At 26.5% G+C, this 10,952-nt stretch overlaps 1 protein-coding gene across 2 annotated transcripts in view; it reads right to left on the bottom strand.

Moving 5' to 3' along the window:
- The window catches only part of LOC108686331 (elongation of very long chain fatty acids protein 7), a 10,493-nt gene extending 10,184 nt beyond the window's left edge, over positions 1-309 (bottom strand). For both annotated transcript variants that reach the window (XM_018191592.1, XM_018191593.1), the window contains exon 1: positions 178-309. The gene's annotated coding sequence lies outside the window, so the exon portion shown is untranslated. The remainder of the gene's footprint in view (positions 1-177) is intronic.
- Positions 310-10,952: the final 10,643 nt, after the last annotated feature.

Below are 10,952 nucleotides of genomic sequence, written 5' to 3'. Positions count from 1 at the left end.
TAATTTTTTCTTTATTTAAAATATATATTTTAAATAAATTTATTTGAAATAAAGACCGAGCCCTGCATATAACTATAAGATCATAAAAAGTGATACATAATACCGTTTGTTTTTGAAAAACCTTGTGGCATATTAACTAGAAAATGTAAAAATATTAATTTTTGGTAGCGTACTCACTTTTCTTTCAAAAAAATCTTGCGAGATTGTTAGTTTTACAAACTCAGTAACCTCGTGACCTTCTGCTGGGATCAGCACGCTTGAACGAGGAATGTCGAGAAAGTATGATTGTGATTTGCTTCACGGTTTCGATCATCGATGAGAAGAGAGACGCGTCCTACTAGTAACTGATCGTGCCCGATGCTACCAAGAAGACTGCTGCTCAAGAAACGTGACTTCCACAATCCCCACCGTCGAATCCCGCTACTTATAATAATCAAGCGGTAAAAGGCCAATGGTGATAATTAAAAATGAGGATGTGAATTTATTATTGACAAAATGATGCAGTTTTATTAATTAGATTAGAAAAATAAAGAAGAGATAAAGAAACATGAGAAGCACAAAAGAAACAAGAGAAGTCTGCACGAGAGTCGTAAAAGATGAAAATAGTAAAAAAAGACACTAAGGAAAAGGAGAACGCTGGAAGAATTCGTGAAGATGACCGCGAAATATATAGGCTACATCAAATGCCATTGTATGAAATTTTAAAATGCTTATCTGAATAATTAATAATAACACGTATTAATAATAACACAATTGAAAGCTTATTAAGAGATGACTAAGCAATAATTAATAATAGATAATATTGCCAATGATATTTGTAACACTGTGAAATTTAAAAAAACAGGATAAAAATATTTAACATTTAGATTATATGTAATTTATATGTAAATATAACTTAATATGTAAATGTAATTTTTGTATAAACATTTAATTGTGTAAATATAACTACTTCTAAGAATTTTCTTTTTACTTTTGAAACTTATATTACAATAAAATTGTGCTTTATTTTAAATATTTTTGTTATTAAAGAATTTTGATAGGAATTATCTAAAATTTTATTCTACTTAAATATTGTGTAATTATTGCGTAATATTTCCGTATTCAAAATAATTAACATAGTTCATATTTGTGATTTTGAAGACATTCTAACTTAGAAACTATCATTTAATGTTCAAATGCATTAATAATTACTAAGGCAACCCAAATTATGTTGTAAAAATTTCTTTTTAAACGCTTAAAATATGCTTTATAGAATTAAAAAAAACTCTAAAGAAAGAAATATACATCTGAAAATTAATTTTTATCGTACAAATTTTCGAAGTATTAATTAAGTTTTTTATTTATGATAACAAAGCAAAATAAATTTTGTTTACATTTTTTAAAAAATTTAATTAGTTTTACGAAGCATTAAAATTAAATGAATACGTATGTATTTACAAATATATATTAAGCAAAAAATTTAATTATTTCAATTTATATTTCAATTATAGTAAATAATAAACATTTGATTTAAGTTTTCAAAAAACTTTGCTTATTTGATCGTAAAATATTTTTATACATTCTTCATTTGACGTCAATAGAAGTATAGATGCAAATTTAAATGCAAATATTTCCTTAAGGGGATCCTAAAGTGAAGCTCGAACAAAGACGAAGTCACCAGAGGTCACGCTGTTTTTCTAGCGCACCGATATGTTTTTATACTACCGCACCAATATTTTACATACAATACATATAATACATGCAGTGTATTATACATCGCATTTGTATCAATTTTCATATAACGAATTTGTCGCGATGAAGCAAGTTTAATTTTAAGAATTCGACGTTATTTATTCGTGCAAACTATGTGTTTGTGGATTACTGTGTGAGAAAAAGTTCGTGGCGTTTTTTTAATGCCATCTAACGGGAAAAACGCCACGAACTTTTTCCCACTTTTCTAATATTTCGTAAGTACAGATTGCAAAATTTTCATATCAAGCAAATGTTGCTACAATTTAACAGCTTGAGACATCATGTTATACTAAGAAATAGTGAAAATTACATCAATTTCGAAATTTTTGGTCGCTCTCTAAATCCATCTCTAATAATACATATTAATGCGTATACTTTAATTTTGGAAAAGGATTTTCGGATTCGAAAGAAAAAAAAGTATTTGTTATACAAAAATTATATGATTTAGTTGATAATTAACGGCTTTAGGATCTTCTTAATACTGTAATTGTTTATGTTTTCTGTATCATTGGAAGATACTCCAGTATACTGAAATTGTTTTTAAAATAGCAAAACTACTATTTTTCGAAATGATATTGTTAAAATTTAAAAAATATAAAATATGTTGTAGCATATTTCTGATTGAGAAAAACTTATCTTAGGAGAATCCTATTTATTATTATATTAGAAAAGAACTAATTATAAACTTAAATTAAAAAACAATGTAAAATATATAATAAAAATAAATAATATATGTAAATATTGTGCACATGTGAGTAAAATATGCAAAAATATGCTCTTATATGTGAAATATGTAAAAATATGCTGTAACATTAGGGCTCAAAATGCATAATTTCTTATAAAAGAAATTTGTATTTAGTTAATTTTTTTATTAGTCAAATAAAAAAAATGCCCTATACGTATTTTGGTTATCCTAATAATTATTAATTAATAAATACATTCCCACTGATGATTTAACTATCTCACGTAAATAAAACCTGTTGACATACGTGTATGAATACTATTGATTTTGTTTATTTTTAATAAAGAAATGCTATTGCAGAGCTACTATATTTTCTTGTGTATTATTTCTGTTATATGTATTTATATACATTTTTGTATGTAATTGTTTAATTAAGAAATTAAAAATGTTAATGTAAATGTCAATAAAGGCAATGGAAATTATGTAATTATTTAAAATTTACGTTTTTACAGAAATATTTAAAAAAAGTAAATTAATTAATTATTATCCATTAATTTTGCAGAGTCTTTCGAAATGTGTAGCTACGGAACCGTTTAAATGTTTGACATTATATATTTAACCGGAATAAGTAAGATATGCGAAAAGAAAATATGCTTATGATTAACGACATGAATAACACTATAATTTATTTGTAATTGTGAAATATCCGATAAAATATAATTTACATCTAATAAATTAAAACGCAGAATTAAATTATTGATTAAATTATTAATTTAAGTATTAATAACTTCAACTGTTAAAAATACTATATAAAGCAATTCACTTAAAAAGAAAAAATATATAAACATGATATTTAGGAAAATAAAAATTAATAGTAGATTTAATAAAAAAATGAAAAAGATGTATATAAATTTCTCATTTTATTAAAAGAATAAAAACTGAAGCATATAGTCGATAAGTAAATTGACGTAATACACATAGCAATTTGATAGTTAAGCATTTAATATACTTTGTTAAATAAATTAATAATCAACATAAGTATTAATAAAGATGTATTTTTAAAATACAAAATTAAAAGAGACAAACGTCTCACATAAGAACTCTATCTGATTTACGATTTATTATTACGATATTATTATTACGATTATCATAACTACATTATAAAAAATAAAATGTTAATTTTAACTTAAAAACATTTAGTGGACTTTCTGAGATATGCAAAAATGTTAAAATTAACATAAAAATGTAACATTTTTGCATGTCTCCGAAAGTCCACTAAATATCTTTAAGTTAAAATTTTATTTTTTATAGTATATATTCTTAAAAATAATTGAGTATATATTCCTTGTATTTAAAATAGAATATTATTAGCAAGAGAAATAAACTTTTATTTCAAGAAAAGAATTAAGTCTGATGTTTTTAAGAAATTTAAGAATTAAAAATGTACAGGGTATCTGATAAGTTTTGATAAAGCGGTCGTGTAGGTAAAGCGGAATAAATTTAATCGAAAAATCCTCTACCATTTTGCAATTTTCATAGTTAACAAGATATTAATTATTAAAGTTACCGAATATTGATCTTCAATAATTTTTGTCTCAAATACTATCAACTTTACAAAAAAACTGCAAAAAATCAAAATTGTTTATTTTCTTCTCATAGAATTCTAAGAATTTTTTCAGAATTTTTTATCAACTTTTTAATATTGCATTTTTTTATTAGCAATTATTTTTCAAATGAGAACATACGATATTAAAAAGTTTTGAAAAACTTCAGAACTTTATGAGAAGAAAATAAATAATTTTTGTCTCTTACTGTTTTTTCTGTAAAGTTGATAGTATTTAAATAAAAAATTGAAAACCTATATTCAGCCTATATTCAACTATATTTTAGTAATTTAAATATCTTGTTAATTATTACGAAAAATATCTTGTTAATTATTACAAAATAGTAGAGGACTCAGTTTAGTCCGTTCCATCTACACGCGAAAGCTTATCGCACATCTTGTATAAATATATTGGAATTTTGTTTATCCGAACATATTAGGGTGTAAAACAGTTTTCTATAACTGAATAATTTAGATAAGAAAAGTTTATTAATATTCCTTTATTATTTATTAGCTATTTATTATTTGCTATAATAGTTTTTTAAGTCATGAACGTGAAGCTTTTATTACCCGAAATAAGGCAGCATTATCAAATAGTAAGAGTTCATTGTCAGTTCGTATTTGAAAGCATGAACTTCATATAAATAGATTGCAGATAAACAGAGTTTTATTGCAAAAATTTTTAATTTTATAGTTTTGAATTTATAGTTTTAATATTCTTTTTTAATATATTTATGATGTATTTATATAGCTGCTTCGGATATAATTAATAGTAGTACAATTAAATAGATTAAAAGTTAGTTATTTTAAGAATAAGTAAAAAAAGACTCAAATATTTAATGACGAATTTTTGTTTTTTTTGTTTGTCGGAATAAGCGGATCGAATAATGAAAATATCTCAAACAATAAAAAATATCCAAGACTTGAATTATTATTTTATTTACAAATTTATGTCTTATCTGTGTGAGATATGTCAATATTTAATATCCGCAGAATATATTTTCAGAATATTATTTTGTGATATGATAATTGTTCTTTGAAAAAAGATTAATACAATATAAGGATATTCATAGATTTGTTTATTCAAATTAATGTAAATTTTTTGCTTGAGGAATATTTAATGTTTTAAATTTATAAATAATGAGAAACAACAATAGCACATATTAAAAGACAAATGAAAAGGTTAACAAGACAGAATACGAAAATAGATGTTAAATTAATTAAATGTATATATGTATATACAGTGAGTGCAAAAAGTATTCGTACAGAGAAAATATTTTTTAAAAAACTTTATTTTTAAAAAGTAAATATTATCCAGCAACGAATAAGTTATCAAGAATTAATATCGAATTGATATAAATACGATGATTTCAACATCAATTTGATGTTGATTCGACGTTTAATTGACGATTATTTCTTGGATAATTAACAATTTATTCATAAAGAATAAAATAGACTGTATATTTCTTAAAATTATATATACTAAAAAGATATATTAATTATAAAATATATTATTTAAAAAAAAGCGAAAATTAAAAATTGTATTGTTTGAATACTTAAAAAGTATTCGTACAGAAATTTAGCTCCTAAAATCAGGAATATATGCAAAACTTGTGTTACAAAACGTTTGTTTACATTTAGAACAGAATATATTCATTGTATAAAATTGCTAATTAATGTTTATTTTTTACAAATAAGACTTTTTTTATAACAAATTTCCTTGTACGAATTTCCTTGTACTTTTTGCTCTCACTGTATATTTAATGACTTCAAGCAGTAGCGCGTTAACCTATGAGCTTTTGGAGCTTGAGTCCTAAAACACTGAAATGTTAGGAGCGTCTGGGGGCGCCACAATTTAAGTAAATATAAACCTAAGATTAAGCAACACTATTTATCCCTTTCCTAAATATATCATAGTAGTTAAATAGATAAAAAATCAAATCTTCAGGCTTTTACCAGCAGATCTATTCTGTAACTTTAGACGAAAATTTCGTTATCGTACTGTAACGCAGTTTTTTTATCATGGTGAAAAAGCAACGTAATGACATCACGATAATGAAATTTGCGTTAAGAATAACAAAATAATTCTGCACTGTTTTGTAAGAACAATGGCAATGACATAATAATATTGTATTTCATGACAGTAGCAATAATAAAGAGTTTGGATAATTGTTTTAAAAAAGAAGTCGGTACTATTACATGTTATTTTTAAAAAGTAATCTTTGCAACATCGACACTGGTTTTGTCATGGAAAGTTGCAACGTTATCACCAAAAAAAGATCATCAGAAGTAGACGTTTCTGAGGGCATTTAGAGATCACAAGCCCTTGAGTGCAAATTTTGTTAACGAAGTCTTGATTTCAAACAAAACGTTTTAATTTAACAAAGCCTAATTTTTCGGCCGAATTGATAAGATATTTGTTGAAGAGATTGAAGACGGCTTTATTAAGCCGAAACGTTCTGCTTAAAATCATTAAATATATATATGTTTTGCTTAACAGTTTTAGCTTAACAGTTATCATTACTCGTTCATTCTGGTCTAACCTATACAAATTTATTATGTTTTGTTAAATATATTATTTCTCATTTTAGTCAAATAAGGAATAATAATAGATTTAACAAGAAAGTGAAAAAAGATGTGAATTGCTTATTTTAAATTAAAAAATAAAAATTATATAATACATAGTTGGTAGAAAAATTTATGTAATTTGATTGTTAAACATTTAATATATTTTATTATTAAGAGTACAAATAAGTTTCCGCCGTTTGCAAAAGACGGCGCTAATAACTATAGTTAAAATTGTTTGATGTAAAATGACATATCATAAGATTGGTCATCTAGCAACACTATAATCTTGAAATATTAGCGATTTTATATCAGCATCATATATTTTTTTTTGTACGAAAATGTCGAGTTTTGAGTCGAATAAGCGTCATTTGCGGGAACTTGATTTACTTCTTTAATTTGAAGAAATCTGCAGCTAAGGCTCATAGACTGCTTGTAGAAGTATATGGTGATGCTGCCTTAAGTGAGAGAAGTTGTCGTGAGTGGTTTCAAAAGTTTAAGAACGGTGAATTTGATGTCGAAGACAAAGAACGTAGTGGAAGGCCGAAAATGTACGAAGATGCGGAATTGGAAGCATTATTGGATGAAGATTCGTACCAAGCGCAAAAAGAACTTGCACTTACATTAGGAGTGACTCAACAAACAATCATTTCATATCGTTTGAAATCATTGGAAATGATTCAAAAGCAAGGAAATTGGGTTCCATATGAACTGAAGCCGAGAAACGTTGAACGCCGATTTTTCACATGTGAAATGTTGCTTGCCAGGCATAAACGAAAGGGTTTTTTGCATCGTATAGTCAGTGATGATGAAAAATGGATCCAATACGATAACCCAAAGAAGAGGAAATCATGGGGACTACCTTCAACATCGACAGCCAAGCCAAATATTCATGGAAAAAAACTCACTTGTGTATTTGGTGGGATCAGCTTGGTGTCGTGTATTATGAGTTGCTCAAACCAAACGAGACCATTACTGGGGCTCTTTACTGAACACAATTGATGAGATTGAGCCGAGCACTCAAGGAAAAACGCGCTCACTACTACTCCAGGCATGACAAAATTGCATGATAATGTTCGACCACATGTTGGCGCCGGTCAAAACCTACTTAGAAACACTCAAATGGGAAGTTCTACCCCACCCGCCGTATTCTTCAGACATTGCTCCTTCCGACTACCACTTGTTCCGATCGATGACGCATGGCCTGTCTGAGCAACATTTCACATCATATGAAGATACCAAAAATTGTATCGATGATTGGAGCCTCAAAAGACAAAGCGTTCTTCCGATGCGGTATCCACATGCTACCAGAAAGATGGGAAAAAGTAGTGGCTAGCGATGGCCATTATTTTGAATAAAACATTATGAACCATTCTTTCATAATAAATGCTTAATTTTTGATAAAAAACGGCGGAAACTTATTTGTACTCCCAATAATTAATATAAATATTACAAATATGATTTAAAAATACAAAAAGAATACAATATTAATAGAATGCAAAACATGTATATACGTTTTATGTAAGCATTCTTTAACTGTATGATTTACGGATTTTATAATTATTGGATGGACAATTACGTCTGTAATTGTATTCTCAAATGTAAAAATATTAATAATGTGTTTATTTGTATTAATATTTTACCGATGAAAATTGTTATATAATATTATGAAAATTTAATATTTATTAACCTAACAGAACAATATATCCTGATAGCCAAGCGTGATATAGTGATAGATATATATTGTGCAAACTAATGCATGGTATGTTGATATGTACATATTTGCTATATATTTGCTGACATCAAAATTGAACACAATATAATATTATTGCTTATATATGTAATCAGTCGAAATTTCTAGAATAATCTGTGAGCAACATTATATTGTCGGCAACATGACAGCAACATGTTAGCAACGAATATTTAATCGTTTCATCTTGAGTATCATGAGCAACAGAACATATATAATGATTTCCATCGGTTGTTATATGTCTTTAAGTTATAACAAATATGTCTTTAAGTTATAAGTTTTTAATTACAACTTATTGCTAATAAAATGCTAGCAATATGAAATCTCACATGTTTCGTGGTCATCGAAGATATTCATGCTGACATGTTGCTATCAATTTGCCATTACAAGAATTCGAATTCTTTTGAGTTCAATGCGACAGACAATAATGCTGTCATCTTGTCATGAGTTGTTTGTCGAAATTGATGCAACGTGTCAGCAAGCACACTGTATTTGGCTATTTGGATAGGTCATGATAGTGTCAAAACAATGTTAAAATAAAAAATCGTCACTGCTTTTAATAATTATTCTGAAGCCATTTTATTTTATATTATTATGACTTTTTTGGCTCTCTTGGAGAGATATAATAACTTTAAATAAACAAAATATTTTGCTGCTCCAGAGCAGAGCTGAATCATGGTTTTTGTATCAGGGTTCCTATTCTTAAAAAGTATCGCATACGTAAAACTAAGGAAATTTTTTATTATATAATTTTTTATAGCACATATATATTACGTACATTATATATATAGTATTTGTACTAAATATATATATATTATATGTATAGTATTTCCCTAGTTTTTCGTATGCAATACTTTTCAAGAATAGGGACCCTGGTAGAATTTAATATTTACTAGTCATTTATCCATTCATTTACCCATAGCTAATTTTTTGTATCTAGATAATTTTTCGCTATAATTGTAAGATTTTTTTTTTTCAGTGATATAATACAATAAAAATAGACAAAATTTTTGATGTAAGAAAAATTTTGCACCCTTTTTATCATCTGATTTTGTGCATATGGATTAATAACGTTTAATCGATTGTATGTTTAATGTAATAAGATCAATTTCAAATTTATAAAATTTTATTGTATAAGAAGACATTGATTTTTTAGATAAAAAATTGGTAGGCCTAGATTAGATATAGCTAGTTTTTAATTTGAAATAATAATAAATAATCGATTTTGATAATAATTTGAATAAATCTCTTAGTATAATGAATAATAATGTCTTGTTCGATAAATAGGATGTTATTGCTTGCAAAGTAATAAATAAAGTAATTATGATTGTATAAAATCTGAATAAAAAAGATTCCGAACAATTTGTAATTCAAAACGTAGATAATTTGAATGGATAATGAATAGCGAGATAATAACGGAAATTATCGTTTATGAAAAATTCTCTTGCGCATCAATCTCTGACTTTAATGATCTGACAAAAATTTATCATTAGAAATGCACTGGTAGCCATGTGGCATCGCGATTTAATGCATAGTAAATGAGCCTTACATCGCACGCTATCGTCGGTACAAAATAATTATGACTGATCCATTACGGACAATACCCGGACATTACCCCGGGGGCGCAAATACCGAAGTATATTATTATAAGCAAAAATCTGTGACGCTGCTTTCTATTTTTAATTAGCTTAAGAAATAAATTCATGATTTGCAGTCGAGAAGTAGAATTATCTCTTTGTAGTGGGTTAAGCGGTCAAGATATTATTGATAGGATTTAATGCAGATACGGATTTATTACGTGTATGTCTCTGTATCGTATTATCATTGTGTATCAATTCAATGACATAATGTCATTGTATATATTTAAATATATAACAATCTTTTTGATCCACAGCAATACATAATAAACAATAAGTCGATATTTTTGTAAAAAATCTGTCTTAAAAAAAATAAAGATAAGAAAATTTTAAATAAATCCATGTTATGAACAAAACTCGTGATTTATAATTCCAAGAATAAAATAAATACGGAATATATAAATACTAATAAAATAAATATGGAAGAAGATAAAAATATACATACCTACAAAAAAAAATTCATCAATATTCAAACAGCTATAGAAAATAAATAGAGAGAAAAATAAGTAGAAGCAATTCTGAACAATTCTGCATGACTAATAACCATTACAGTGACAAATTTTATTTCTATGCTGTAGACGTGACAATATATTGTTTAGGATATATGTAACGACTTTTATAACTAGACTGTCAACTTCGTCTCTATGTTTGAAGACAGGGCTGGGCAGCGCAATATTTCTATTCACTTACTCTCACATAGATAAGTCACATGAATAATAACGTTAATGTTTTTATATAAATTCACGCGATACTCACAGGACATATACATATGCATAAGGAAATTAAACAAGGACAGCTCTGAATTAGGTTCATTTTTTTCTACCACAGCAGTCTATTTACATAAGTCTATGTAACGACACATAACAGTCAATAATTAATTTCTTATAAATCTTTTTCGCACTTTATCTTTATGAAAAAACGGTAAAAGCGCTGATTGCAAATCTGTTATTACAATGTATTTCATTTAAATGTATATATATATAT

The sequence above is a fragment of the Atta colombica genome, unplaced genomic scaffold (genome assembly GCF_001594045.1).
Source record: "Atta colombica isolate Treedump-2 unplaced genomic scaffold, Acol1.0 scaffold175, whole genome shotgun sequence".
NCBI lineage: Eukaryota > Metazoa > Arthropoda > Insecta > Hymenoptera > Formicidae > Atta > Atta colombica.
The sequence above is the reverse complement of the archived record's forward strand: the minus strand, read 5'-3'. Positions and strand labels throughout refer to the sequence as shown.